Consider the following 26698-nt stretch of genomic DNA (forward strand, 5'->3'; position numbering starts at 1 on the left):
CCGGCTCTGCACCAAAGGTCCGCAGTCGGTTCTGTCGACGATGCTGCAGATGGTGAGCTCTGTGTTCATCTCGTAAGCAAGACGGGCAGCCTTCACCAAATTAGATAGCCGCTGGAATCCAGAGAGAAATTCCTCAGATCCAAAGCGACACACGTCATTAGTGCCGACATGTGCCACCACCTGCAGCTGGCTGCACCCTGTGCTCTTCATGGCATCCGGAAGGACCCTCTCCACATCAGGAATGACTCCTCCCGGAATGCACACGGAGTGCACACTGGATTTCTTCGCCTCCTTAGCCGCCATATCCCTAAGGGGCCCCATTACGCGCCTAACATTGGAGCTCCCAACTACCAATAAGCCCACCCTCTGCGACTGCCCGGACCTTGAAAGCTGAGAATGATCCTCTGAAACAGGGCAGGCAGCTGCATCTGGCTCAGCCAGAGACAGTACCTGAAACCTGTTTGCCACACGGTCCTTGATGAAGCCCAAAGAAAAAACATCTGTTTGAGTTGCTCTGTCATTTGACATATGACAACATGATTGGTTGAACTTCACCATACCCAAGCGCTGGATAGGCCGCAAGGGGCCCAATGACAGGGCTTGCTTTGCATTGCCTCCACGTTCACCCGACCTAACCGCCACGCGATTTTTTCCTTTGGGGCTTCATCAAGGATCGCGTGTACGTGCCTCCGTTGCCAGCAGACCTCCCTGAATTAAGAACTCTGATTGAAGCAGCTGTTACTACAATCACTGAAGACACACTTATCAACGTTTGGGAAGAACTCGGCTATAGACGTGATGTGTGCCGTGTAACAAATGGTGCTCACATTGAACATTTATAAGGTTCTTGGTAAAACTGTTTGAGATGCTCTTTCATTTGACATATCATTTATAGCTATAAGTTTAATATAATAAATATTATAAAGCGTTAAAACTCCGATATTCATTTATAAACACCTGTATAATGAAAGGTAGTGTGTGACTTATACGACGGGCGTTCAATAAGTAATTCAACACATTTTTTCTCGGACAATTTAGGTTAAAAAATGCGAAATTGTTATGGGACAACTTGGAATATACCTGTTTAGTTTCATAAATTTCCGATTGGTGTCTGTAACGGAGGTGCGTCCGAAGCAAAGGTATTGACTGAGCTTCTTTTGGCAGAAAACCAGACCATCGCAGATATTCATAAGCACTTGCAGAATGTCTACGGAGACATGGCAGTAAATGAAAGCACGGCGTCTGTCATATCGCAACAAGGTCGCGCAATATCTCCCGCGTGCTGGCTGGTCGCACTCAGCTGTGACTCCTGCACTGTTGGAACGTGTGGACATCCTCACTGAAGGTGATCGAGGGATCGCAATCAAACACTTCGCTGCGCAATTGGAAGTCTCTGTTGGTAGTGTTGACACACTCGTTCACTAGCTGGGGTGCTCAAAGGTATGTGCCAGCTTGGTTCCCCGCCGCCTAACAGAGGACTACATAGAGGACGAAGGACGATCTGTACGGAGTAGCTTGCGGGTTACGAGTTTGATGGTGACAATTTTTTGTCGAACATCGTCACAGACGATGAAACATGGGTTCATCATTTCGAACCCGAAAGGAAATGGCAATACATGGAGTGGTGCCACACCACCTCTCCTCCAAAGAAAAAGTCCAAAGCTGCACCCCCAGCCGGTAAAGTCGTGACGACTGTCTTCTGGGACTCTCAAGGTGCTTTTCTGTTTGATGCCCTTCCTCATGATGCAACGATCAGCTCTGGGTGTACTGTCATACTGCCAGGAGACTGAAGAAATGACATCAGCGTGTTCGTCGCCACAAAAATTCTAACAAACACATCCTCCTCTAAGACAAATGGTTCAAATGGCTCTAAGCACTATTGGACTTAACATCTGAGGTCATCAGTCCCCTAAAAAATGGTTCAAATGGCTCTGAGCACTATGGGACTCAACTGCTGTGGTTATCAGTCCCCTAGAACTTAGAACTACTTAAACCTAACTAACCTAAGGACATCACACACATCCATGGCCGAAGCAGGATTCGAACCTGCGACCGTAGCGGTCGCGCGGTTCCAGACTGTGGCGCCTAGAACCGCTCGGTCAGACCAGTAGAGTGGTACCATTCGGGTATATAGGCAATCAGAGTGATGTTGCATAAGGCCCTCACACTGAACGTGATGTTTGAATATCAGTTATAGTCAAAGGAGAGGGGAATAATGTGCTGTATCGAAATCCTGAATAAAACAAACATGGCTTCAGAACAAAATGTGTTGGATTACTTATTGAACGCCCCTCGTAAATACCTGTATATTCGCCTCTACACATATACTACCAAATTTATAACGGAATTTTTTTGTGTCATTCATTGTTACATTTAAAACATTTGTGTGGTATATTTCTAATTGATGTTAATAATTTTTCTTGACGCTGTTCTTACTCATATTAACTGTCGTAGTACCTGGCAGTTCAGAAAGTCGGCGTCGTTTATCGTTGCGACCAGAATCAGAAGAGGAGTAAATCTTAACAGCATCTGTTTGTGTGTCTTCCGGGGGTACAGTTGTAAAATTGACTGGGCTGTATAAAGCAATTTGACCCGCGATGAATCTTTTAGAAGGTCGTTCGCCGCAATGTCCCTCGAGCGTGGAGATATGTTAGGGTGTGTGTGTGTGTGTGTGTGTGTGTGTGTGAGAGAGAGAGAGAGAGAGAGAGAGAGAGAGAGAGAGAGATAGAGAGAGTGGGGGGGGGGGGGTCGTGGGAAAAACTTCGAATTAGGCCAAGAAGAGACTACAGTGGCGGTGACTTGTTATTAGGTGCCACAGGCACGATATTTGCGAAATCGGGGTGTAGTGCATGGCAACTTTTAAAAACTCTAGAGGACCATGTAATGAATAGAATTTCACACGCGATGCGTATATAAATGTGAGGCAGTTACGTTAATGGCTGTCTTGTTGTGGTTGTTCATTGGGACACCGTTGCAAATGTATAGATTCTAATATAATTTTATCGCAAAAATTCAGGAACACATCATACAATAGATGCGTGGTATTTTGTTTAGCAGAGATATTAAAAATTAAAAAGATCTAAATTTTGCTTAATGATTTTCAGTGTCTTCCTGAGACGATGTGGCTAGAGAGATAGATACACACACAGATAGATGCAGATAGAAAGAAAAAGAAAGAGACGGAGAAGGAGCGAGAGAGACAGAAGAGAGAGAGAGAGAGAGAGAGAGAGAGAGAGAGATCTGGGGTTATACAGGGTCAACATCAATCAAATTGACGAACTGCAAGGACGGGTTCCTGACTGCAAATGGAGGAAAGAAGATGCTATGAACATATGTACGGAAATGCATCATTGCTACGGTAGTTGGTGCTCACCAATAAAAGCTCCTCTGACCATGTGCCGTGTGTTCCTTGTGTGGTGCAGGCTCAGGTGGAAACGGTCAAGAGGCAGCACGGCTATGCCAAAACAAGTACCCTCACAGACACCAAACACGCTACACAACATTTCAAGCCCTTTTTGGGCCTTCGTGTGATCATGGGTCCTTTCAGGCAGACGAACGTTCATCGCGTACGCCAGATTTGGAGGACCGGATTCAGCAACTCTACCGTGTCCATCTGCTTGGTTGCACGCAAACATCTCAACTTGCTCCCAACATGTGTACCGGACCATTCTGCTGCCTACATTACGCTGCGTCAGTCACACAGCCTGCAACACAAAAGCAACACACGGCACATGGTCCGAGGAACTGTGATTCGTCTGCGCCATCTACCGTGGCAACGATGCATCCCCGGACACATATTCATAGGACCTTTTTTCCTCCATTTCTAGTCATGAGTTCGTCCCTGCAGTTTGTTGGTTTGTTAATGTTCACTCTGTATGTTATGCACTACGTGCGGAGGGATGTTTGGATAATTGTTATTTTGATGGCAGTCCTTTCAATTTGTGAATATTATTTGCCACTAAAATAGCAGCGATCGTTAGATACGTCCCTTTGTGTGAAGGACGATTCCATGGGGAGGTAGTTGGTGAAAACCTTGTGCTAAGTGCTCATGCAGTCAGAGGAGTAGGAACAGATTGTAATGTTTACCTTTCGACAAATGAATCTCCTGCCTATTGTCTGCAGCCACAAGCCGGTATACTACCGCCCACAGGCCTTGTAACACGCCATCTAGTTCCACTATTGCTTCATATGGCTCGCATTCCTCTCTCTTGCTCGTCTGGAACCTATAGTGCCTTTCTAAACGCCAGAACACGTTCATACTGTAACATGTTCTAGATCATCGTCTTTGTTAACCTGTGAATATTGACGATCTGCATGGATTCGCATTTGAGACATCAGCGGCTTAAATCCCCGTCCTGCAGTCCAGGTTTAGGTTTTCCGTGGTTTCCTTAAATTGCTTAAGGCAAATCCCAGGCTGGAGCTTTAGAAAAGAAGAGGCCAATGTGCTCCCTCTTCCTCCCGCAAAGCGAGCAGCTGCCCGGCGGTGATGACCTCTTTGTCAACGGGACGATGATTTTTAGTCTTTCTTCCTTGATTCTGGTGACCAATATTAGTTAATTCTTTTTACATGATTTCGTTTCAAAACGGTTGTGAGTTATCCTTAAGTAAACGTAAACTTTTGATGCACACTATCGTACAGAGTCCGCTGTTTGGGCAACCGCAAATATCCAACAATGTGAAAACACACAAAAGCAGCAGAAATACAGTAGATATCCACCACACAAAATGATAGCAAATGTGAGTACAAGTACTTCTAAAGCACACAAATTTTCTTCATGCGTATTTTGTAGATGACACGCTGTCAAAACTACAGGGTGCGTTCCGAAAGTAATGCAATTATTTTTTTTAAAGTAATTTATTGAACAGATTTGCACAAACACTTAAAATTCTTCAAAGTACTGTCCTTGGTCCTCTACACATTTTTTCCAGCGACTCTGCCATGACCGGTACGCGCCCTGGAAGGCGTCTTCTGGGACCTCTCGCAAGGTCTTCGTCACGGCGGATTGGATCTCGTCTATGGACGAAAAACGGGTTCCTTTCAGGGCTGACTTAATCCTAGGAAACAAAAAGAAGTCAGCTGGGGCGAGGTCAGGACTATAGGGGGGGTGGGGCAGCGTTGGCACCTGGTGTTTGGCCAGGAACTCGCGGACTCGTAGCGCGTTGTGGCAAGGCGCGTTGTCGTGATGGAGTTGCCAGGTAGCGGAGATGTCCTTTCTCGTCCTGACGACCCTTTTGCAGAGTCTTTCCAGCACATCCACGTAGTAGGCAGTATTAACTGTCTGTCCTTGAGGAACAAACTCCTTATGGACCACTCCTTTGCTGTCGAAAAAGACAATGAGCATTGTTTTCACTTTTGATTTGCTCATTCTTGCCTTTTTGGGCTTAAAGGCCTTTAACCACCTCGAAACTTGTGAGTAGGACAGAGCAGAGTCCCCGTAAGCCTCACGAATCATTTTGTTAGTCTCCTCAAAAGATTTGTTCAGTTTAGCACAATACTTAATCGCGTAACGTTGCTCGATTCCATTTTTTCCGTGACACGGTCGGCGCGCAGAGGTTTACAATAACAGACGTCCTGCCGCTTCCACAGCTCGGAGAGCACTGAAACCGGTTTCGCGGCAAAGCTTAGCGTCCCCCCCACCTACTCCATGTGGCCCGCTCCCACTCCGACTACTAGGAGCGGCGCGGGAAATTCAATTGCATTACTTTCGGAACGTACCCTGTACAAATAATAATAATAATAATAATAATAATAATTTTATTTCACGTCTGTGGCTTGAAGCCCTTCTTTTCACCACAGTCGTCAATCAAACTAAGGAAGGGAAACCGTGCACGCCATCTGTCTGCTTGTCGTGTCAAATTTGTTCGAAGTGTCATGGTATTTAAAATGTTTGAGCGTCGTATTTTTTGAGTCGGAGGTAGGGGGAGCTCAGTATTTGCATAAACGAGCATGAAAAACCGCCTAAAAACCACACCCACTTCAGACAGTACGAGAACAACGGTCATTAATACGCTGCTCGGATTCTATCCAGATCTGGCCAACACCTGTCTAGCAAGCTACACAATTAGATCAGTGGACAGTGTATTTAAATTAAGAGACAATTGTTTATTCTTCTTGATATTATTATTGTGGTACAGCCCTTCTTCTCTACCGACATTGCAACGATTAACATCGCTCAATCATTGTAACAATTTACTGCTTAGTTTAGTCCTGTGAGGGAGAGTAGAGTACAATGGTTAGATGCTGCACGAACCAGAATCTGTTTGTCGGAGTTCCACTGGTGGGCTAATTAATGCCTCCTAATGTTCAAATGGCTCAGAGCACTATGGGACTTAACAGCTGGGGTCATCAGTCACCTAGAACTTAGAACTACTTTAACCTAACTAACCTAAGGACATTACACACATCCATAATGCCTCCTAGTATATACTAATATTCAGTCGCAGTACTGGTTCATCGTTTATTACAGCTGTGGTACATGAGTTGCTGAGCCACTCGAATTGTAAAATAAAACACGTTTGACATTGAGGGAGTTCTCGTCTTAAGTTATTTAAGTACAGTAGTACCCATCTATTATTATGTAAGCGGTCACGTCAATAATATGAGCTGAGAATTAGCTCTAAAATTACAATGAGACTAACAGTATTCAGCCGGCCAGTGTGGCAGAGCGGTTCTAGGTGCTTCAGTTTGGAGCCGCGCTGCTGCTACGGTCGCAGGTAGGAATCCTGCCTCGGGGATGGATGTGTGTGTTGTCCTTATGTTAGTTAGGTTTAAGTAGTTCTACGTCTAGGGGACTGATGACCTCAGATGTTAAGTCCCGTAGTGCTCAGAGCCATTTGAACGATCTGAACAATATTCCCCAGCACACGGCGTTCATTTCAACTCGGCCAATGAAACCACCGTTGAACTAACCGCACCGGATCGCGTGCCTGCGGCAGACCCTCCAACTGGGACGAGCCATCAGCGCGGCCGTCCCTAGGGTCTCTGTGGCGGCCTGCATTAGCCTACAGTGCACTCTTACTTCCCGCCCAGGCAATAAAGCCGAACGATTGCGCAACTCTATGATGGCAACGGCAGAAAATACAGTCTGTTTTCAAAACTCAGATGCATGCTTTTAATGTTGTTGCTGTAAATGTTTTTCTTTTCCTTATTGGGAAGTATACACTGTAGTGACAAAAGTCACGGGCTACCGATATGCAAATATACTGATGGCGGTAGTATAGCCTACACAAGGTATAAAACGGCAATCCACTGGTGGGGCTGTCATTTGTACTCAGGTAAGTAAGTGTTGTGTGACTAGCGCCTCCTGTCGGGTAGACCGTTCGCCGGGTGCAAGTCTTTCGATTTCTATATCCACATATACATACATACTTCGCAATACACCATTCGGTGCGTGGAGGAGGGTACCTCGTACCACAACTAGCATCTTCTCTCCCTGTTCCACTCCCAAATCAAACGAGGGAAAAATCACTGCCAATATGCTTCTGTACGAGCCCTATCTTATGTTAACTTTGTGGTCTTCACGCGAAATATAATTGGCGGCAGTAAAATTGTACTGCGGTCAGCCTCAAATGCTGGTTCTCTAAATTTTCTCAGTAGCGATTCACGAAAAGAACGCCTCCTTTCCTCCAGAGACTCCCACCCGAGTTCCTGAAGCATTTCCGTAACACTCGCATGATGATCAAACCTACCAGTAACAAATCTAGCAGCCCGCCTCTGAATTGCTTCTATGTCCTCCCTCAATCCGACCTGATAGGGATCCCAAACGCTCGAGCAGTACTCAAGAATAGGTCGTATTAGCGTTTTATAAGCGGTCTCCTTTACAGATGAACAACGTCTTCCCAATATTCTACCAATGAACCGAAGATGACTATCCGCCTTCCCCACAACTGCCATTACATGCTTGTCCCACTTCATATAGCTCTGCAATGTTACGCCCAAAAATTTAATCGGCGTGACTGTGTCGAGCGCTACACTACTAATGGAGCATCCAGACATTACGGGATTCTTTTTCCTATTCATTTGCATCAATTTACATTTATCTATATTTAGAGTTAGCTGCCATTCTTTACACCAATCACAAATCCGGTCCAAGTCATCTTGTATCCTCCCACAGTCACTCAACCACGACACCTTCCCGTACACCACAGCATCATCAGCAAACAGCCGCACATTGCTATCCCCCCTATCCAAACGATCATTTATGTAGATAGAAAACAACAGCGGACCTACCACACTTCCCTGAAGCACTCCAGATGGTACCCTCACCTCCGATGAACACTCACCATCAAGGACAACGTACTGGGTCCTATTACTTAAGAAGTCTTCGACTCACATATTTGGGAACCAATCCCATATACTCGTACATTAGTTAGGAGTCTGCGGTGGGGCACAGAGTCAAACGCTTTCCGGAAGTCAAGGAATCTGGCATCGTCTGGTACCCCTCATCCACGGTTCGCAAGATATCATGTGAAAAAACGTCGAGTTACGTTTCACAGGAGCGATGCTTTCTAAAGCCATCCTGATCATCCTGACGCATGGACAGAAACTTCTCTGTCTCAAGGAAATTCATTATATTCGAACTGAGAATGTGTTCGAGAATCCTGCAACAAGCCGATGTTAAGGAGATTGGTCTGTAATTTTGAGGATCCGTCCTTCTACCCTTCTTATATACAGGCGTCACCTGCGCTTTTTCCGGTCGCTCGGGAGTGCAAATGCTAGCTAAGTAAGGAGCCAATGCAGTAGAGTACTCTCTGTAAAACCGAATTGGAATCCCATCAAGACCTGGTGACTTATTTATTTTCAACCGATTCAGCTGCTTCACAACCCCAGGGATGTCTATCACTATGTCCTCCATACGGGAAGCTGTACGAGACTGAAACGGCGGTATGTTTGTACGATCCTCCTGCGTGAAAGATTTCTCAAATGCTAAATTTAAAATTTCAGCTTTTGTTTTGCTGTCCTCCGTTGCCAGACTAGACTGATCAGTGAGTGACTGGATGGAAGCCTTCGACCCGCTTGCCAATTTTACGTAAGACCATAATTTCCTTGGGTTTTCAGCAAGATCTTTTGCTAAGGTATGATGGTGGTAGTAGTTGTATGCTTCGCGCATCGCTCTTTTTACAGCAGCACGAATCTCTAATTCGGCGACTTGCCCGACGATGGGAATGAAATAATGATGATTAGGACAGCACCCACTCCCTGAGAGGATAAAATCCCCGACCCAGCCGAGGATCGAACCCGGGCCTTTAGGATTGACATTCTGTAGCGCTGACGACTCAGCTACCGGGGGCGGACTGTACTCAGGTGATTCATTTGAAAAGGTCTCCACCGTGATTATAGCAGCACGATGGGAATTAACAGGCTTTGATCGCAGACTGGTAGTTAGAGCTAGACGTATGGGACTTTTCATTACGGAAATAATTAGGGAATTTAATATTTCATGGTTCACAGCGTCAAAAGCATGCCGAGAATAACAAATTTCAGGCAGTGCTTCTCGCCACGGATAACACAGGGAAGACGGCCTTCATTTAACATCTGCGTAGTGTTGTCAGTGCTAACAGACAAGAAACACTGCATGAAATAACCGCAAAAATTAGTGTGGAACGAACTACGAACGAATCCGCTAAGACAGTGGGGCGAAATCTGCCATTAATGAGCACGCGAGTGCCTTTCCTGACAGCACGATATCGCCTGAGGCCTTCTCCTGGACTCGTGACCATACTACACTCCTGGAAATGGAAAAAAGAACACATTGACACCGGTGTGTCAGACCCACCATACTTGCTCCGGACTCTGTGAGAGGGCTGTACAAGCAATGATCACACGCACGGCACAGCGGACACACCAGGAACCGCGGTGTTGGCCGTCGAATGGCGCTAGCTGCGCAGCATTTGTGCACCGCCGCCGTCAGTGTCAGCCAGTTTGCCGTGGCATACGGAGCTCCATCGCAGTCTTTAACACTGGTAGCATGCCGCGACAGCGTGTACGTGAACCGTATGTGCAGTTGACGGACTTTGAGCGAGGGCGTATAGTGGACACGCGGGAGGCCGGGTGGACGTACCGCCGAATTGCTCAACACGTGGGGCGTGAGGTCTCCACAGTACATCGATGTTGTCGCCAGTGGTCGGCGGAAGGTGCACGTGCCCGTCGACCTGGGACCGGACCGCAGCGACGCACGGATGCACGCCAAGACCGTAGGATCCTACGCAGTGCCGTAGGGGACCGCACCGCCACACTGTTGGTCCTGTAGCTTTAAAAATGTTTTCACTGTAAAATATCTTCATAAAAAAATCTCATCCTCTGTCACCCTTATGGGTTCGATTTCCAAATACACTGAAACACCTATTTCTTATTTGTAACCGAGAAGTCGAGTACCAGTGTTCATAGATGTAGCGTTAAGTATGCTTTAGTACTCCTTTAATAATGACATATTTAAAAAAAAAATACATCCCCTATTTCAGCTCCAATAGGGTTAAATTTCCAAAAATGCTGAAACAAGTATTTCTTTACTTCTGACCGAAAAACCAGCCAGTCAGTACATTGCCTTTCCAGTATATGGTCATAGTTCAGTGATCGTTTCAGTGAATACACATGCAAATGGGCGGTACTGTTTTAACCTAGACAGAAAAAAAACCTCAGTTTACTGTCTGGTATTGTCTCGCGGAGGAAGAAGTCTTTACGCAATTTGAACACCTTCTTTTCGGACAATGTACCACATCACAATCTAAAACGAAATTAAAATAACAACACGTCATCTTGAAAGTATGCCACGATGTCTCTTCTTTCAATTGCATTTTTTGTAGAGAAAGCATTTTTATTAAAGATGACCCCGACCGTAAAAACCTGCGTAATTTCATCTTCGCAACAAATTAATAACAGCGGTACCATTCTCTATTGTTTTAAGACTAACGTCGTGAAGTAAATGATGTCAACAATTTAGCCATTTAAATGAAATTAGTAAGCAAAACTCAGCGACTATCTGATTTCTCGCAAAACCCTGGTTACGCAAGCACGAGTAAGTTACGTCACGAACCTATTACATAAGAGCCACAGGTCGCAGACTACAGCTTCTGTTGCAGGCATTACAAGTTGGCTACGAGTTGCAGGTTGCCTATCTCATAGCTTTCAGGGGCAACAAAAATTTGATTTTCAGTATCTCAAACAAGTACTGACCGACTTCAGTGCTGACATAATCTATTTATTAGAAGGTATAATCTTACGATAAGGGTTTAAAACAGTAAATCAGGTATTAAAGTTAGAAACTGTGAACATGTCTTACTCCTTTGACTACCATCGCGACAAATATGTCCCACGACTGGTTACCCGAGAACTGCTGCATGTTATTGTTTCAATGTCCCGCTGGTAAAGGGAAGCCTACTAACGGGTAGCATAATTCTTCACAGCTATTTTTGCATTGTGCTCAAAATAAAGATTTTCTACAAAGTTCAGTTGGAAGTCCTTCCTCGAGTCAGGTAAGACGTACTTCCAAAGTATTTCATATGAGATAGTAGTTTGAGCGTGCTCTTTCTTATCCGGTTGATAAAAGTGCCGTCTACCGCTCACTTACGGGTTATGTTGTGTTTAAATAGAAGTAAGGGATGGTACCTAATACCGGGTAATAATAAAAGCTCTCACTATTTCGGGTACCCGAAACTTGGGATGAGTTTATACAAACAGATATTTTTAATTTTCTTTCGGATGTCACTTTTCCTGTGACAAAGACCGAGGGCCATATATAGGTTGAACATACTGCAGAGCTCCAACAATAGAAGTGGCTGCAAATAGTTTCAAAAATTTGAGATCTATCCTTGTTACACCCAAGTTTTTTCGTCTATGGATTTTACTCCTCAGGAATCTGCAGCATACGCCGAGAAGACCTCAGAAGCTACAGGAGGGCCTTTGTCGACTGCAGGTACTGTAATGGAAGAAACAGCTGTTTCTACTTTTGAAATCAGCTCGTGTCCTCTGCTTCCACTATCAACCCAAAAGCAAGAGCATATAAAACAGCAGTGTTGACGCTGTCTCCCTTAGAAATGTTTTGGAGCAGTCCATGGCTAAAGGGAATAAGAAAACAAGTACCAAGAGTACTGGTAAGACACCACATTCAACGAAACCTACTCCAGGAGCTTCATGTGATACATCTGATAGAACTTCAACATCTGGGGCTGCCAAAACAAAGCTCCTCGTAAAAGAGAACCAGAGAGTCACGAAATAGCATGATAATGATGAGAACGATTCCGATTCAAGCAGTGATGAAATCATGTTGAGAGACTCATCAGTTGAATAAGAAGTGCATTTACTGCCATTAACTGATACTTGTAGAGAGACCTGAATGAAGTGCATCTGTTGCTTTCACTGGTGTTATGAGCTTTGTACAAGTGTCGAACATGAAACATTTTAAATGTGACATCTGTATCAAGAAGTGCAAAGCCTGAAATTTTTTCTAGTAATGGCTGAAATGTTTGCAGAGTAACCAACAATTATGCAACACTCCTGAGGCGCCCTGGTAAACCCGCAGGACAGGACAGGTAATTTAAATTGTGGAAAGGGGCCAAAATAAGCGTCTGTCAGTTACAGTCGAACATACAGCTTTATTTGTTTGACCAAACATTGCAAGAGCCAATAAATTAAAAAAAAACACATCATTAATTTACCGGCTGAATGCGCCATACAATCTCATGCCTTAAGGGCAAGACCATTTGAATTTAAAATTGGCTATAAGCCAATAACTTGAGACTCAAACCAAAATCAGAAATTTAAAAGGCAGAAGGCCTGATCTTAAATCAGTTCTTTCAATTAGGCTGAAGGCCCAAACAATCTTACACCTTAAGGGTAAAACAATCTTAATTTTAAAATCGGCTAGAAGGCATACAAATAAAAACAACAAGAACAAATAAGAAAATGCAGTACACCCAACGGCGCTCAGAGGGTCGGCCTAGAATTCAAACACTAACGCTCACTTAGGTGAGACAGGCAGTCCGCCCAACCATTCTCGATCCGACGGCAACCCAACCGACAGACAGCCAACGGACCCACCGACAAGATAACTTCCGTTCCACCTGACCAGCACACAACAGGGAGTTCAATGGAACAACGTAGAAGGTGTTGGCGCCCACAACCAATTATACATTGAGCAGTCGAACTACGCACCGTGCTGGACAGCGACAACACGATGAGGAAAATACACTGCCTGAATTTACGTCAACGACCAGGGCAGGTACCCGGAACGTTAACGGTCACAAGGCAGAAGATTCCGCTGGTGCACTTCAATTCAAAATAACCAAGTACAGATAAACTCCACCGGAGGGTGGCTAAAATTTGCCAACTTGGAAACACACGTTGTTGCTCGCGGGAATGTCCCAACAGCTGACAACGAAACCAAACGACACAATGTGAACAGTCGTGACTTTCTGGTACATTAAGTAAAGACTCAAGTTTCGTGTCGGTATCTGTGAGCCACGGACCTCGTAGCAGTGGGAACAGCCCCACACACTCCTACCGTGCCTGGACGCCGCCACAGGCCTCGGCCAAACTATTCGCCGCGGAGTTTTCCTCGCTGCTCCACGCCAACCGACCAACCACTCGAACGCAGCACAGCCGGAAAGTATAAGAGCCAGGTCAAAGGTAGTACAAGGTGCGAATATCAATACTATCAATACACACCGCTGCTGCCGCTCGCGGAGAGAGAGGATAACAGCATAATCGCGGGAGACCTAACACAGAATAGCAATGAAGGTTTAATCCAACGCATAACATGAGACAACCACTGCTCAACTCCTTGTTTCTGAAACAGACATCTGGTGCAAATAAGGCTATGTTAATAACTCATTAAAATCAGTGTTTATTTACAACCAAAATTAGGAAACCAGAAAAAAAACTGGAATCAGGAACCATATTTTCTGGGGGTAAAAATTATACGTCTTAGTTATTGGCACTGTTATTGCAAAGTGAGAAAATATTCATAAGATTTTTTTTGCAATTGTAGTATTTAAATTCTCCCTAGTGATAGTACAGCACATTTTCCATAATTTAAAGACATATTATTTACTGGTAACTTTAAATTCAAAAACGATACCCGACATCCGGGCACTTTCTCTTTCCCTTTACCAATATTCACACGCTGAGTTCGGACCACGTGTCGTTTCCCGTGAATCTTCACGTAATTGAGTAGTCAGGGCTATGTTAGATGCAGACTGAAATATTACGTTGTCGGACCGCAATTCTATTCCACGATCTCCCGGTTTGTAGGCAAGAGCTTAACCGCTAGACTAGTAGATCCGATATTGTTATGATAAGAAAGGCATTTTATAATTTCGCAGTAATGATGATGTCATTTAGACTTATATAACAATTTTTCGACAGAAACTGGTAGGAAATAAAGGCTCTTCCATCAACAGCTCTTGATATTGCATAAAAATGTCTTTGTCTAAATACCGGATTTACTAAGCGAGTGTTAACAACAATATCAGACACATCTCTACCTACACTACCTTCTCTACAATTCCGTGTCGCTGTACACTAACCGACATAATATGTCGACTTGACATTACAAGTGTATTACAGAACACATAATTGATAAGGAAGATGTAGCTTTAAGATGACGTCAGGCACTATTTGCTAACGCCAGTTTAGCTATCGATAAGCTATAAAAATTCTGACTGAGAAGTGAAACTGAAGCTGAGAATAGGTAAACAACAGTTGTGCCAGCTGAAAATACGATACGTAGCTTAGTATGAGAGACCATTAAAGACTGATAGAAGCAGTCGGTACAAAATATATTTCGAATAAAGAGAGCAAAACAAGAAAACAAACTTTATAGACTAACAATCGTAAATGACCAGTACTTTCCGACACCTCCAAGTCTAAACCGTTAAAGAAAGTGACATAAAATTTAGTAAGAGGAAACGGAGCTGCTGAATAAGGGCGCTAAATTCAATATAGAGCCGGCACTAAATAAGAAGTGGTTGAAAGAAAGAAATCTATCGTTGAAAATTCAGCTGACACAGCGATCTGGACTACAATGAAGCGAACCATCTATGTTCCGAAGTTCCTATAGACAGTTGAAGAGGAAAGAATGAAGCGATAAAGAACAGCTATAATATTTAAAGATATGAGGATGTACTGTTAGCAATCAGTGATAGGCATGAACCGAAAAAGTAGTACCATTTTGATAGTGAACAGTAATACATTTACAAAACATTCGCAGGAAACGGAATGAAAGAGCTTTTTAGTAAACCGACGAAATAATTCTAGTTAAGATTGAATCACGAGTTTCAAAAAGTATTTGTGTTCTACCATCAGAAGAGTAGAAGAGAAAAATTGCATGGTGATGAACCCAAACAGACCATAGTGAAAAATTCACTAGATAAAATATCCATTTATACCAGTAGTCAAACTCAAACAACATCCCAGCGGATAGTATACTCAACCAAATTCCCAGCGAAACACACATCTCTGAAATCAGTCACTCAAGTAGCAATAGTATGGCGCTAATCAATCAAGTAATAGGAATAGCTATGGTCGACACGTCTCACTTAGTTTCTTTATATGCCGAATATATCTATTCAAATATTTCCGAGGTTACCATCCCCTTAAATGCAAACTGTTATCAGCCTAATAGAACACTGAATTCATTTAACTGTTGCAACATAATTTTCCTGGTAGTAAGAAACATTAAATACAAGAAAATGAAATCACAGATTCTAATTTTAGAATCTTCGAGCGATTTTCAGATACTTTTATTAATCATCTAGGAAGCAGATTCTAAAAGTCCAAACTGTCGTCAGTGAATAAGATCACTCAAGGTAAGTTTATTAGTAAATAGATTGGAACGAAGGCGATGTAAATACACGAAGGCGCTACACGATAAAATGGCTACTATAGAATTCAGTGCATTCACTTAAATATCAAAATATGAGATTCGATAACTGTTTTTAACGTATCCACTCAATCAGGTACTATGCACACGTCGACCATTAACGAGACGTACGATAGGATATTACAGCGAGAAGCTATTTTTCGTGGGTTGCTTCGTAAGACCGACGACGTTTCCATGAACGAGGAATACAGAAATTTGAAAAGAAATGCGCTGAGGAACGCTGCCAAAAGAATAACTTTTAGGTGGTCACTACCCTATATTACGGCGAATATTTTTAAACAGTACAAATTAAAATACAGGTGTAGAGGCTCCTATGGACAGTGTCAATTTGAATAAAATCCTCTTGGATGTTTTCCACGCACTATGAAAAACTAAAACATCTTTATTTCCACGTTTCGCCAGTTTTTTCATTGGTCCGCTGCAAAAAACGGTTGTAACGTCGGCTTCATAGCAGTTTCAGTGTTTCACAGCGACGCGACCTAACATTCAAAGAGATATATTCAAGAGTCGAAATAATTTTGGGAAAAATACTATAGTGAGATATAAATTACGACACGTGTTCAAAATTCGCTTCTTCATGGGTATGTTGTCAAATATATTGGGAACATGTGAAGAGCCTTTATAACTCGACATAAACATAATCCTAGAAACAATTCCAGCAGCAGTTGTGACAGGGTATTGGCTCTAAGAACCGTTAGCATGTACTATTTGGCACCAATGTGTCACGAAGTCACAGCCCGCAAATGCCATTCCCTAAACAAGTGACGTCACAAGGGAAAGTAAATTAACACTCCCGATTCACTTCTCTCTTCTGCCATTTTAATACGCACATTTGCCCTACTGCTTCCATCCCAAGGTCCAGTTTTTAAATTCTAATAATGGTGTTTTTCATTTTTCGTCTGTTTTCATTTTCCATGTAGGGGAATACACATTCTTTGTACTTTGGTACGCTTTTCAATATGTTTTCTTATTTCATTTCCAAATGACGACATTCATTTCATATGTGCTGCAGTTCTTTTCTGAACTAAAAAAATTGCTTCCGAATATTAAGATTTCCCAAATTTGTAAACATTATATAAGGTGCAGCATGATTATATATCTAGGAAGAAATATGCTATCGAATTTAAAAGCGTTGCAATGGAGAAAATCTTGTCAACATTGTGTTTAATCGTCTGTTTGTCACGATATTATTCCAATAAATTCTGATAATCAATAAGTGAAGTTCAATTAAACAGAAGTATTACCACAGACCAGTTGCAAGTTAAATACATTTTAATATAGAAGGTACTGGAAACTCCATAGAGTTGCAAGTATCATATGTTTCATGGTAAAAGACGTTCTTCTGTTTAAAGGTACACGATGATGTACGACCGACGAGTACGGTTTAACTTTTCAATATATGTTATATAAATAGTTCTAAAACTTTATAGTATTTTACCCTCCATAAAATTTTATACCCGAAGAGTTAACAATATCAGTTACTGGATTAAAGTACCGCCCAAAACCATTATATGTTGCTAGGTGCTCTACTCTGTTCGTACAAAACTCTCCCTCCCCCCTCCCCGCCCCCCCAAATTGGTCCAAGAAAATTTCCCAACACGATAAAAGCACTAAATGACCACCGCACATGAGTATTTTCGTCTGGCACATCCCGTATTCAAATTGCAGTAACAACATTTTCGTATTTCAGATGTTATCCGCTATTTCAGCATCGTATGTCGCTGTCTCGCCCCCACCCTCTAAAGACGTAAATTCAGATATTTCCTTCCTTAATTCTTGACAGTAAAAGATCTTTACTCGAAGAGAAAGAAGTGAAAAGTTAAAAACATTAATCGAAACTACATTTCTGTGGCTCAAACTTGAGACCTGGGACAGAATTTCAATACGTGGAAGGAAACACACAGTTGTTTTATTTCGTTTCTGTGGAACATTAGCTGTCCAGTACAACTTACTGGCGTCTACTGGTCAAATGCCCCTCGTATTTGAGAAGACACTACATAAGATGGTGTCTTGCTTAGTTGCCAACGATGGACTGAATCTACCTGTTCACGTGCATCTTCTGTTCCCTAGATGTCGTGTACAAATGGAGCAAACTGTGTTTGACACGAGTCGTTTTTCCCATGTGAAGTACTTGTTACACCACCAGTGCCAAGACAGTGTTTCCACCGAAGTGACGGGTGGCGCATGGGTAAAATAGTACATAAAGTTCCTTCCTGTGAACTCTTGGTCACGTTTCCTGGTTGAGGAATTTGTAGACACCTAGTAGGGGTCTCCTATTTTGTAATACAATATGAATCGCCATCGCATTTCCTTCGCGATGGGCACTTTGATGGTACCAAATGGTTCTTGAAGTATTCTTTGTGTAAAACCAAGTTACATTTTTTCTTGGTTTTGTTTCAAGATACTACTTACTGCACCGACATCTTCTAAATAAAATTTGTCCTATGAGATGTCTACCAACGTTACCCGGGATATGATTTTATCTCCAGAGACAGACAGGCAAGTTTAGTAAGACCATTATTGTTCACATTATACACTCATTAATTAGCGGATATAATCAATTATTACAGAGCGAGGTGGTGCAGTGGTTAGCACACGGCACTCAAACTCGGGAGGACGGCAGTTCAAACCCGCGACCGGCCACCTTCATTTAGGTTTCCAGTGATATCCCTAAAGCACTTCAGGCAAATGCCAGGATAGTTCCTTTGAAAGGGCACGGCCGACTTCCCTATTCGTCCCTCTTCCGATGGGGCTGACGACCTCGCTGTTCGGTCTCCTCTCGCGAATCATCCAATCAACCAATTAATTATTACAGTTTCAGACCTCCCCCAATGACAAGAGTGTCTACACAGATATTTTTCCTACATAAATATTACTCTTAATTAGATCTTGACCAAAAATCAGCATGGTATGAAGACATGAAGGTAGCTGTTAATGAAGAGACACGTAACGTTCCGTAATCACAAAAGGTACAGGTTAATATGACACCTCTAGTTAGTCGTATCACACAGATACCTAGGAGCAATTATGTTCGGATGTATGAGACGGAACTGAACTACAATATGGCTCTATTGGAGTTGTTGTGCCCTTGCACTGATACGACCTTGGAAGCTGACTTAAACAGCCAGTTAAAGCGGATGTACAGTTTAACATGGACTAAAAAACACAGTGAAGCTTGGAATTTTTTACGTTACCAAGCGACTAGGCGTAGTGGTAGCACACCGTTCAGCTACTCAGACTTACGTCAGGTTTTCCGTAATTTCCCTAAATCGGTCCAGGAAAATGCTGGTGTGGTTCCTTTGTAAAGGGCATGGCCAATTTCCTTCCCCATACTTTCGTAATCTGAGCTTGTGTTCCGTCTCTAATGACCGAGCTGCAGACGAGATATTAATCTTCCTTCCAAGGAAACGAAATTAATGCCGTTTGTGCCTCAAGGAAGTTAAATACGGCCTCCAACGTTCTAAATACATATAAACAAATTGTTAGATAGGATAAGCAGTGCTGCAAACTTGTTCGCAGACGATGTTATGTAGAGAAAAATATCGTCTTTGGAAGATCGTAAGAACTGTAGGACTTCGGCAGTATTTCCCCTTGCTATACTGAATGTTTCCCTCTTATTTTCTTTAGAGTTTTCAGTGAATTTTATGAGCTCTGCTCTTCTCGAGTTTTTGACAAATGAATTTTCTACAACACAGTTAGTGCAGTAGATACTGTATTTGACGACAGTGTATGTACATATGTTTGAAGGAACAAACACTCCTGACGATTTACAGTCGTGTTAAATTGTGAAATGTATTCGCAAACAGTGAATATGATATTACATTGCTGTATTCTTGAATACAGACACATGAAAGCTTGTGGCATACCGCTGCTCTAAACCTGATTTCCCACTTATCGCGAGCATTCGCCTTGACATCTTCGTCTATCCGTGCACGCCTCCCCGTCCGATTTAAACTGCCGTATATCATAGTCTCTTCATCTCATAGTGCTCGCAGACCGTTCGTGTGACTCCCGCATAGGGAGAAACAATGTTTTCCTCATTAGTTTTCCGGTCCGGGATGCGTGCTTGGATAACCGAAGTGGTTAAGGTGACCGCTCGCGATAAACGGGGAATCCGTTTCGAATCCTGGTCCTCCACAAGTTTTTGTGTGTCTGTAGTAAACCATACAGCTCTTACACCACCTTATTCACAATTTACGAATACATTTCATAGTATTTTATTTAACTTTACGGTGGGATACCCTCCCTGTCGCACAGTCGTCGGGTACCTAACGGAGGGAAGTCGTGTGCGTCACCTGTCCGTGAATTACGCAAACTTCGTTCTGTGAGTAATCATAGTTCAGCTGTTGCCGTACTCAGCTTCCTGAGGTAGAAAGTGGAGACCAGCCCATCATTTGCCTAAAAGAGCGTGACGAACCGCATAAAACACCCACAGGATGACCAGCGCATCAGTCACGGTCGTTAATCCGCAGCCCAGATTCGATCGGGGTCTGGCTCACTTACATGTCTCGAAAACTAACACACTGAGCGTTACGAGTACAGGAACAGGACGTTGTAATGACTGTCAGTTCTGTTTAAATGTGGATAAATGCAAGATAAAGCTTACAACGGAGGTAAAGAACTCGATAGTGTCTGATCACAAGCGTAGTGTTGAACGTCTTGATCACATCGCATCGCGTTTGTACCAGGTGTTTCTAATTAGATTGCACCTGTTCACAGAGATAATTATCGTACGGCAATGAAACTTGGTGGGTACACTAATGCTTTAATATGGAGCCCTTTTACGCTGGAAAAACTTAGTTCCAATTTTGGCTACCAGATGCCAATCTGGCGCTGTACAGCAGCATCTCGTCGACGTCTCCGGTGGTCATATCGAACAAATTCTGTAATATATCGTTGATAATAAACTCAATATTATGACTTTCTCACGTGTTTGACATTTTCTGCCCACATCCCATTCATAATCCGGTACATATGGAAACGTTTCTATACGTCTTTCTTGAATTCACGGCGCCAACATTGGCCAACATTGGAACAGTTTTCTTCAGCGTTAATCTGTTCCGCATTAAAGCATTAGAATATCAAGTTTCGCTGCCGAACCATAATTTCAGTACTCTCACAGTAAGTACACTTTAATGATAACCACCCAGTATTTAGAAGTAATGCTGAAATACGCAATGCATCTGTAAAGGAATTTGCATACAAGACGCTAGTGCGAGCAGTTCTAGGGTATTGTTCCAGTATTTGGAGTCCTTAAGAAGTAGACATGACAGATATCGAACGAACTGAGTGACGCCTTGACTCTATCCGAACAGGTATAGCTCTACGGTAGTGTAACAGAAGTTCTCGGGGGCGTGAATAGGAATCCTTGGAAGAAAGGGAACGTAGTACTCGCGAAACTCTGTTGGGTAAATTTGGAGAACACCTATTCGAAGAAAGCGTGTGACCGTTACACTACTATCATAGAGCGCAAGGAGTTACTGAATGTCATTCTAAGCACTTGAGAGATTGCAGAGGATAAAATGTCAAGCTTTTTGATATTAGGGAGCTATACCCGGAAACTGTGAAATAAAGTTTCTGCAGCCACCACTAGGCTGTTGAAAATCCACGCACTAGCTATACGGGAAGTTACCAGGCGAGATTTTCAATGAACATCTGAGCTGGAATTCTTGGAGATCAACCGTATTGGACCCCACACCTTATCAGGTCACTTGTGAGGTAAATGATATTTGAGCTTTATGGAGAATGTCTTGCCTGAACTAGCGGATAAGGTGGCCTTGCAACTGTTCGCTAGTTTTAGATATCGAAATGGTGGTGCTGCAGCACCCTTTGATCATTCGCCTGTGGAATGTCTTACAGACATTCTCAGGCAGAGAGTAACTGGACAACGGTTCCCAGTCCCTTGGCCTGTACACTTTCCTGACCCCGCTCCTTTTGACTTTTTGCGGCTGGAGTTATTGTGAAGTCTCCTGTGTACTCAGTACCGGTAGGAACAGTACATGAGCTTATTGACCGCATCGTTACAGCGCTTGATACCACCGAAGGAGGGCGCAGAATCTTACGGAGAATGAAAAAGCCGGCCGGCGTGACCGTGCGGTTCTAGGCTCTTCAGTCTGGAACCGCGCGACCGCTACGGTCGCAGGTTCGAATCCTGCCTCGGGCATGGATGTGTGTGATATCCTTAGGTTAGTTAGGTTTAAGTAGTTCTAAGTTCTAGGGGACTGATGACCTCAGATATTAAGTCCCATAGTTCTCAGAGCCATTTGAACCATTTTGAAGGGTGAAACGAAACATGGTTCGTCGTTGCACACTATAACATTTTTGCCTCTTACAGGTCCATGGCAGGCAAAGTCGATTGTCAAACGCCGTAACACTACGTGAGTTAAGTGTCAAGAATCTGGCGGAGCTGTGAGTTACGCGTTGTATCCTACCGCTGGGTGGGGCCCCGTTGTCGTCAGTTGACTCTCAGCAAAACATTACCGATTCGTGATATTACTGACAGGTATCTTCCAAAGGCTTTCAGCGTGCGGTATTTTCGCTTTCGCGTCAACAGCGCCTATCACCCACTGGACTGCAGTGAGGATTGTATGTGTTAACCATTGTGTGACCTGTGATGGGATTAACAGTAGCTATAAGTGAGAGACGAAAGTAGTGTCTGCCTCGTATTGTGTCTAAACAGAATATATAATCAAGCATATTAGCATTGCTTATTGCATAACCCTTTATAACTGTGTGAATACTGTAGAGCAGCCGCACTCTGATTAGAGAAGTAACTAAATCCGATCAGTACTTAAATATTAGAATACGGTCACATCAAAATTAAAGCTAGCTGCTGTTTCGGTTAATAACAAAAGACATCCAATTAATCGAGAGTGGTTCATGTTGGCGACCGTGACAAGACTACTGCAATTTCCGGTGAAGAAGACTACAGAACACAATACTATATCTAGTTGCCATTTTTCATCTTTGCCACGTTTGAAATGACAGCGCATGAATAGTAATGATTCGGCACGGCAATGTTTCTTAGTGAAGCCCTGGATTCGGTTTACAGAATTTGATTGTATTCTACTGTGAATAAACGTTTTCCAAACAACAGTATTCTGATGTTTAGTGTACTCTATCGAATGCGTAGGAAGTACATAGTACTGTAGAATATTTCAGATTTCAATCCAGATGTTCATTATTGCATTATCTTCTGCAATGTCCCAGATTTTTAAAACGCCATTCTGTAACAGTGTGTATATCAAGAAGGTACCATGAAATTAAAACAGGAGGGATCGGGGGCCAAAAAAAGCCACATTATTCCCTGGCTCCGTACGAGAATGAATTATGAACGAAAATCGATAATGTTGGTTCCGTGTACCCATCGCAGAGTACTGACAAGTGGCAAGCGAAGTATGTATGTGCAAGTAGTAACAGTCATAGAATAGTAGTAGAAACATTTTGTTTCGACAAGACGGCAGGGTTAGCGCAGGTGTCACGTTCCAGGTGGCAGGCACGGGTCAGCTTACGTAAGTGCGACGGCGTACCTCTGTGGGCTGTCAGTGGGCCGCCGAAGAAGGCGCCGCGGCGCTGTGGTCCCCCCGCCGGATGCTGGGCCGCTGCCCGACCGACTGACGGGGCTCGGCCGGCGCCGCCGACGGCGTCCGCATCGATCTCCCGCCGGGGTGGGGGTGTGGGCGGGGGCGGAGGCAGGCGGGGTGACCGTGGCGCCTGGACCAGCGGCGCCGGCCTTCTGCGCATGCGCCGCTCCAGCCTCCGGCGCTTTACTGTCGTCAGCCTCTCGTGCCTGATTCAAAAGCATGTCATCCAAGCGAACGTGTCCACTGTCTTACTATAGTCAGACTGCGTTACGTTCGATATACCGTTTGTTCCACAGGTAAATAGCGAAGAAATCCACAAGGATAAAGAACATGTTTTGTGCGAGAGCTTGCTCATAACCTTTTTACGCTTTTTTATTTTGTTTTCGTTTTTTTATTATAAACTAACTTCATTAACATTCTACACCTCTATTCTTCATGTATACATATTTGGTTCATAACATAGTCACCTTGGCGACGAACACAATTCTAGCAACGAGAGACCAGCTTGTTGATACTGTCACTGTAGGATGACTGGCTTTGTTGTCGGAGCCAAAACCTCACCTGCGCTTGCGCCACTTTATCACTTTATCACTTTATGAGAGACTGGTTTGATGCAGCTCTCCATGCTACTCTATCCTGTGCAAGCCTCTTCATCTCCCACTACCTACGACAACCTACATCCTTCTGAATCTGTTTAGTGTATTCATCTCTTGGTCTCCCTCTACGATTTTTACCCTCCACGCTGCCCTCCAATACTAAATTGGTGATCCCTTGATGCCTCAGAATATGCCCTACCAACCGATCCCTTCTTCTTGTCAAGTTGTGCCACAAATTTCTCTTCTCTCCAATTCTATTCAATACCTCCTCATTAGTTATGTGATCTACCCATCTAACCTTCAGCATTCTTCTGTAGCACCACATTTCGAAAGCTTCTATTCTCTTCTTATCTAAACTACTTATCATCCACGTTTCACTTCCATACATGGCTACACTCCATACAAATACTTTCAAAAACGACTTGCTGACACTTAAATCTATACTCGATGTTAACAAATTGCTCGTCTTCAGAAACGCTTTCCTTGCCATTGCCTGTTACATTTTATATCCTCTCTACTTCGACCATCATCAGTTACTTTGATCCCCAAATAACAAAACACATTTACTACTTTAAGCGTCTCATTTCCTAATCCAATTTCCGCAGCATCACCCGATTTAATTCGGCTGCATTTCATTATTCTTGTTTTGCTTTGGTTGATGTTCATCTTATATCCTCCTTTCTAGACACTATCCATTCCGTTCAGTTGCTCTTCCACGCCCTTTCCTGTCTCTCACGGAATTACGATGTCATCGGCAAACCTCAAAGTTTTAAAACTGGCAGATTAAACTGTATGCCGCACTGAGACTCGAACTTGGGACTTTTGCACAGGTCCTGAGTTAGTCTCGGTCCGGCACACAGTTGAAATCTGCCAGGAAGTTTCATATCAGCGCAAACTCCGCTGCAGAGTGAAAATTTTATTTTGGCTCAAAGTTTTTATTCCTTCTCCATAGATTCCAGTTCCCACTCTGAATTTTTCTTTTGTTTCCTGTACTGCTTGCTCAATATACAGATTTAATAACATCGGGGATAGGCTTTCTCTAAGTGGCCGGCCGTTGTGGCAGAGCGGTTCTAGGCGCTACAGTTTGGAACCACGCGACCTCTCAGAGCCATTTGAACCATTTTTTTTCTCTAAGTCTACAAATGATAGAAACGTAGGTTTGCCTTTCCTTAATCTATTGTCTAAGATAAGTCGTAGGATGACTATAGCCTCATGTGTTCCAACATTTCTATGGAATCCAAATTGATCTTCCCCGAGGTCGGCTTCTACCAGTTTTCACATTTGTCTGTAAAGAATTAATAAGCCACGGCTGCGAAATACTGATAGTTCGGTAATTTTCACATCCGCCAACACTTGCTTTCTTTGGGATTGGAATTATTATATTCTTCTTTAATTCTGAGGGTATTTCGCCTGTCTCATACATCTTGCTCACCAGATGGTAGAGTTTTGTCAGGACTGGCTCTCCCAATGCTGTCAGTAGTTCTAACGGATTGTTGTCTACTCCAGGGGCCTTGTTTCGACTTAGGTCTTTCAGTGCTCTGTCAAACTCTTCACGCAGTATCATATCTCCTATTTCGTCTTCACCTACATTCTCTTACATTTCTATAATATTGTCCTCAAGAACATCGCCCTTGTATAGATCCTCTATATACTGCTTCCACCCTTCTGCTTTCTCTTCTTTGCTTAGAACTGGGTTTTCATCTGAGCTCTTGATATTCATGCAAGTGGTTGTCTTTTCTCTAAAAGTCTCTTTAATTTTCCTGTGGGCAGTATCTATCTTATCCCTAGTGATATGCGCCTCTACATCCTTACATTTGTCCTCTAGCCATCCCTGCTTAGCCATTTTGCACTTCAAGTCGATCTCATTTTTGAGACGTTTGTATTTCTTGCCTGCTTCATTTACTGCATTTTTATATTTTCTCCTTTCATCAATTAAACTCAGTATCTCTCCTGTTACCCATGGATTTGTATTAGCCCTCGTCGTTTTACCTACTTGATCCTCTGCTACCTTCACTATCACTATCAAACTGAAATACTCAATAGTATTCTTTACGTTCTGGAAACAGATGAAAATCGGATCGGCTCAAGTCGATACTTTATGGAGCATGATTGATGACAATTAAACCGAGGCGTCAGTTTGTTGTTGCGCTTGTGTGTGGTCTGAACTTGTCAGGCTGAAGAAGAAGTTGCGCTTAAAAATTCGATTACAGCATACTGTTTCTCAGGCACCGACTTTTTTAAGTTTCACAGCCACGTTACACGCTAAAATTCGGAGCCCTTTAGCAGCAGAGGGATGCAGCTTGCGTCAATGAAGCTGGAAAGCTAACCATGTACTATGGTAGGTGAGGTGAATACTGCGGTGACAAAAGTCACGAGATACCTTCTAATGTCGTGTCGGATCTCCTTTTGGCGGGCGAAGTGCAGCAACTCGACACGTCGGACGATATGGCTTATCACATCATTCGCTCAATGAATGTTCTCCAAACCAGTTGCGAACAATTGTGACCCGGTGACGTGGCACAGTGTCATCCATAAAAATTCCATCGTTGTTTGGTAGCATTAAGTCCGTGAATGGCTACAAATGGTCTCCAAGTAGCCGAACATAACGATTTTCGAAAATAGAATTGTATTAATACCTTCA

At 43.3% G+C, this 26698-nt stretch overlaps 1 protein-coding gene across 4 annotated transcripts in view; it reads right to left on the reverse strand.

The window, feature by feature from the left end:
* LOC126278568 (protein unc-80 homolog) overlaps positions 1-23487 on the reverse strand; it is a 953735-nt gene extending 930248 nt beyond the window's left edge. For all 4 annotated transcript variants that reach the window (XM_049978772.1, XM_049978771.1, XM_049978773.1 and 1 more), the window contains exon 1: positions 23408-23487. The gene's annotated coding sequence lies outside the window, so the exon portion shown is untranslated. The remainder of the gene's footprint in view (positions 1-23407) is intronic.
* Positions 23488-26698: the final 3211 nt, after the last annotated feature.

The sequence above is a fragment of the Schistocerca gregaria genome, chromosome 6, assembly GCF_023897955.1.
Source record: "Schistocerca gregaria isolate iqSchGreg1 chromosome 6, iqSchGreg1.2, whole genome shotgun sequence".
In the NCBI taxonomy this organism is placed as follows: Eukaryota; Metazoa; Arthropoda; class Insecta; order Orthoptera; family Acrididae; genus Schistocerca; species Schistocerca gregaria.